This window comes from Perna viridis, chromosome 8 (genome assembly GCF_037379345.1).
Source record: "Perna viridis isolate PV_CMFRI_1.1 ecotype Kerala chromosome 8, ASM3737934v1, whole genome shotgun sequence".
Classification (NCBI taxonomy): domain Eukaryota; kingdom Metazoa; phylum Mollusca; class Bivalvia; order Mytilida; family Mytilidae; genus Perna; species Perna viridis.
The window spans coordinates 1,605,479-1,611,478 of record NC_142452.1 but is presented as its reverse complement, the minus strand read 5'-3'; positions in this window follow the sequence as shown (position 1 = coordinate 1,611,478).

Here is a 6,000-nt window from a genome sequence, read left to right as displayed (position 1 = left end):
TTTTTTTCACTGTTGAAGACCCTCATACAATATCAAGACGCAGAAGTGGCATTAAAGCCCTGTTTCTTGATATCGGTTGTTTTTAATGTATCGTGTGAGTTTTATCAGACGCATATTCACTCCGTAACCACCCTTTTATGTGTATATACAAATAAGTGATCAACCTTCAACTGGGACTTGTTCGCTCGTAATTTTTTAATGGTTGTTTTAGCATTTGTTCTATCATTCTCCAAATTTCCTGTTAGTTATCAAAGAGTTACGCTCAATAATGCCTTCAAGTAGATTATCAAAGTGGTCTCTTGCTAACTCGATTTTTTTATCTAGCTCAAAATCGAACTTGCATGTATTTTTGTGCATAACAACTGTACAAAGTTTTGTTGATCAAATGGAAAACGCCATTAGACGAACGGACAAACAGACGGACACTCGACACTCAACTGAATTTTTATGCATATTTAAATGTTTAGGCTTCATTCATACATTATGCATTTGGCCCGATCATAACTTTTTATCATGCGATGTAATAAAAGAAAGACAACCTAATGTATACTATAATCTTTTCAGACTTGATACTACATTTATTTTAGTCATTCTTAATGTGTGAAAATTTCATCATTGTGATTTGTCTGTATATTTTTCCATATTTCAATATTTAAGGTGACAAAATACTTTGCTTTATGCATATGGCCCGTTAGATTCGTTTATGCAACATGACTATAACCAGCCACATACTTTATGCACAACAAACCAAACAGATACAAGTTTTCTAATATCGTTGTAAAGGATGTAAAAACCTAAATCAATTTGAAACCGAATGTATTTGCTGTAGAGGAATGTTTTTTTTATGAACTTCTTCAGAATTTTTTGAATACATAATTTTTCAATTTATATTGTAATATCGGAATTATTAAGAACAAGTCATTGTATGTATGTGCAATCTTGTAACATATTTACGGCACCACTAATACATCCAAACTAACGATACATTTAGTGGAATAAGATATGATATGGCTAGGTATTATTGACAAACACAAACATTAATCAATATTCCAACTTTGATAATCCTACAACAAAATGTGAAATACAAATATATGGCTCCATACGATGAGAGATTATCATCTATGTGAAATAAAACATTGTTTTAAATGACATATAATTGATGCCATTGTCTGATATAAATATGACAGGAGTGTAGGCATACTTCATGGCTTTGGGAAGCATTACGAGTCCTAACTAATAATTATTACGAGCCAAATGCACATTGACGACTATAGGGTTTATGGTATGCGATTGGTTTTAGGTGTTGTCTTAAAGGAAGTAAGGTGTTTTAACAATAATTCATGCAAATAGTCTTAAACAAGAACCATATTTCGATCAAATAGATATGTAATACGGAACGGATGTTCATGTCTTCCATGTCGGGTCTTTGTCCCTGGATTACATTCTTTTGATTACCGCTATAACCTTGGTTTCCTTGATTACTCTTAAGACAAAACTTGATTAGTAGAATTTAAGGAACAAATACATATTCATCATTTATGTTTTGAAATGTTTTCAATTTTACAGAAGTGATTTCAGTGATTTCATCATGCAAGTAAGGGTGAATATCAAAGATTAGAAATAAAATCTATTATAATTGACACTTTCGTTCTTAATCATGATCAGTCAGTACGTCTGAGAGGTGAATGTAGAACTTTTCATAAATACTCAGTATCCAACAAAGTATCTTAGGGAAAGTCTTTTATTCTCATTGCAGAAGTTCAAACACTGCCTGCTCTAATATGAAAAGTCGAAAGATATATTGTGTATATTTACAAAATGGAATGGAAAGTGCACAAAAATGAAATAATATTGATTCTTTTATGGAGGGATGTGTCATTCAAATAACTGTATCAAATCATTGCATCATTAAAATAATATACTTTTTTGTTGAAATCATGTATATATGTGTCTAATACAGTTCTTATTTTTTAAAAATTACCTTCAAGTATGTCTTCGTCATATCATCCAACTACCCAGACGTGACATTTTATTAGCAACTCGGCGGGTGTTTCTAGAAAAGCAAAGGACGCTTACCCTACCGGTGCACCTGGTACTTTAATATTTAGTGGAGTCAAGGTTCTCATTTACTTTTGTTTCGTGCGTGTTAATTTGGTTATCTAATGTATGTTGTTTTGTCTTTTTTTTTCTTTTTATAGTCATTATTACTAGATTCTTATCATTACCATACTAATTCTGGTTCCTTTGATTTGAACAAAAGATGAACAGAGATCACATGTATTATTCTTTTCATTCGACTTATGTGATTTAATAATGAGACAAGAAACGAAATGAAATATCATTTTTACAATGTATAAAACCCAATCACTTTGACACATTCATCAATCGAATTTTTCATTTTAGGTTTCACGATATATATTCCTCATTATTCACTCCAGAACTATGACGTTGCAATTAAGTATAGGCAATAAATCTTATAACCAACCTTTATATATCTGAAGAAAGGCAACTGTCAAAATCATAAACACTTTGTCCAAACAAATGTCTACATTTTCAAAGCAAGAATATTTTCTCATTTAGGAATCAGAATTTATGCAATGAACAAAATACTTTCTACTTTTTTCTACGCAAAAGAAATTCGTCGATAAATTAATAAGTCTGCATCGGTCACTGGAGCCTGGAAAACTAGAAGCAGAGTTGTAAATGCAAACTTTTCAATGAGATATAGGATTTGAAATGATTCAATTAATTTGCTGATGATTATACAGTGACCTCCGTAGTAGCATGTCTTCAGTCAAATGAGAGATTGTGTATAGAATAGTTGCTAAATTTGGTTAAGGAAAAAAAAACAATTGGCAGGTCATCGATCACTCAACAGCGTTTTAGGACCTTAAGTGCATCTATGTGTTTCTTTGTGCTTGCCATGAGTTAAGTTTCACAGTTTAAACCTTAACAGTAGTTTTTGTAGTTTTCATTATGTTGTACATTTGACATTATCCATAGTAGGACTGTCTGTTTGATTTGGCGCAGTTATTTTGATTTTCCGAAGAATTAAATAACTACTTCATTTAGAATCAAAATAAAACATCTAAAAACGTTTGTTTCATCAATAGTGGTCAAATTTTAGAAGAATAGCTGCAAAGTGTTTTTGGCTTTGTTGAAAAAAATACAATACTTTAACAACTAATGGTGATTACAATTCATTTTTAATGTTTATCGGATGCATACTTTAGAATCTTTTTATCGAATACATACTTTAATCATGACTGTGATCAAATAATGTAAAAGTTCAAAAGCATTTAATGATTATTTATAAATGTGTGTTTAGCAATATATAAAGAGTCGACATTTAAGGGTTCGTGTAATGAAATGTTATTAAGTAAATTGCATGCTTATTCGACACACGAATTTCACGTTATTAATTTTCAGTTATCTTTTAGAAATAAAAGCGAAAAGTATAACCAAGACGTCACTTGGTAAGTGAGTTGTGAATTGCATTTAATATTTGTATCACTTAAAACTCTTTATACAAGAACAATGGACTTTATTATCGGTCAAACCCTTTTGAGGATATCTTTTAGGAGTACTGACTTGTTATTGAGTGGTTTCTGGAAATGTAGATGACAAACTGATACACCTTGTCCAAACTCCAAACAAGTTGTAAATTGACATGACGTTTTTTGTTGGTTCCTTCGTTTATGATATTTTATTTTATTTTATTATTATTATTTTATTTTATTTTATTTTATTTTATTTTTTTTGTAATTTTCACTTTTCGAATTCATAAGCCAAACCGAGACTGTAAGATTTTTTATAGTGATCAAAGAAATAAATGTGTTGATAACTGTGGAGAAACGTTCCATTTTGACAATCAATTAAAACTGAACGATGTAAAATACTGATATTCTAAATCATCATATTGAAATAGCATACATGTGAAGTTTTGATACTTTTGTCTTATTTCGGGATGATTGTGAGTAAAACGTATTGAAATCACATAGATATCTCAAAAACGGGTATACCATGGAATGATTTATTTATAAATATGATATAAAACACCGCATATTTTGATGCATTATTTTAAGATGAGGAAGCTTGTGCTTATGCTTAACTGAAAATACACCAAGAAAAAACGCGGGTATTATGGATTCGCCGAAGAAAGGGGAGAGATTCACCATCAATATCGATAAATCTAATCTACAGTAATAAGACCTTTAGTGCTACCACACTCTCCAAAGAAGAGATAGTGGAAAACAATAAATCTGCTCTATCCTCTTTTGTTCTCTCTAAAAAAGACGATAATAATAAACTTCATTCTTAAACTCCAAAAGAATCCATACAAACAACGCTAAACAGCTCGATCTGCAAAATGTACCACCAAACCTCTTTCAAAACGTTAAACTTCTATACTCACGGATGTACAAGATGGTCTCCAGATCTACCACTACACTTGTTACTCCCGTAATGATACTAATTCAATGGGGTCCCAAAAAATTCGAAAGATCTTCTGGAAACCCTCAATTAAAGATTATTATCTGAATACAATAGCATTAAAACCAATGTTTTTTTACTGATGAAATCTGATTTATTCAACGGTTCATAGTTTTCTTTTCCTCGTTTGTCTATCCCGGACTTGACTTTTAAGAGCAACTCGGCGGGTGTTTCTAGAAAAGCAGAGGATGCTTACCCTACCGGTGCACCTGGTCCATGCTCCCAGTTTTTAGTGGAGTCCGAGTTGCTCATTTGCTTTTGTTACTTTGTATGTATGATTTTAGTTACTTTATGTTCTTTGTTGAGTATGTGTTTTCCATGTCTGGTCTTTGTCCCTAGATTGCACGCTTTTGATTACCGCTATAACCTTGGTTCCCTTGATTACTCTTTTATACTTCTATTCCCTGTACTCAATTCAAATCCCGACTAAAAATTTACTCGTCGTTGTTACTCATAAAAATTACGGTACACCTAGATACAAATATGCCGTACTTGAAAGAGATTCCTCATACTTTGTAAAAAAAATATTCCAAATCATCTTCCACATATACCGAAGAAGATGCTTTCAAAATTCTGGAACTATTGATAGAAAGCATATTTGTCCAGTGTGGCGGACGCGTTTTTCAGCAAGCGGTCGGCATTCCAATGGGAACACATGGTGCTTCTCTACTGGCTGACCTATTTCTTCATTCTTATGCTGCTGACTTTATAATTGATCTGATCCTGAAGAAGGAACATCATTTAGCTAGATCCTTTGATATCAGTTTCCGCTGTATAGATGACGTATTATCGTTAAGCAATCCTAGTTTCGGAGATGTTATACATCGCATCTACCCCCCAACCCCCAAAGAATTTGAGATAAAGAATACTACAGACACTATGAAGGCATCCTCATATCTTGACCGATACCTAGAGATCGACGATAAAGGAAACCTGTTGACCAAACTATCCGACAAACGCGAGATGATATTCATGACTACAGAAATTATATGGTCGTCATCATGATCTCGTGGATTGTTACGATGTATCCATCTTCACCATGAGAACCTATTTGGTAAAAGTGTCATTGTTTTCATTTTCTCTTTCGACTTCCACTGGCTTGACTTTTATAGAGGAACTCGGTGAGTGTTTCTAGAAAAGCAAAGGCTTACACTACCGGTGCACCCACAATTTTAGTGGAGTCCGAGTTCCTTATTTACTTTTGTTGTTTTAGAAGTATTATTTTGGTTATTGTGTGTGTGTGTGTGTGTGTGTGTGTGTGTGTGTGTGTGTGTGTGTGTGTGTGTGTGTGTTCCGTATCTTTGTCCCGTGATAATATTCTTTTGATTTTCGCTGGAATCGTGGTTCCTTTCATTATTCTTTCTATCTAATTGTTGTAAAATTTTGAAATACAATTGTGTTCCTTACACAATGGAACTATGGACCCTTATTGCTTTTTTTATACCTCTGGATGTGCAATTATGGTCAAGTTTAATTGATGTGGGTTTTTATGACGTGAAAGCACATATA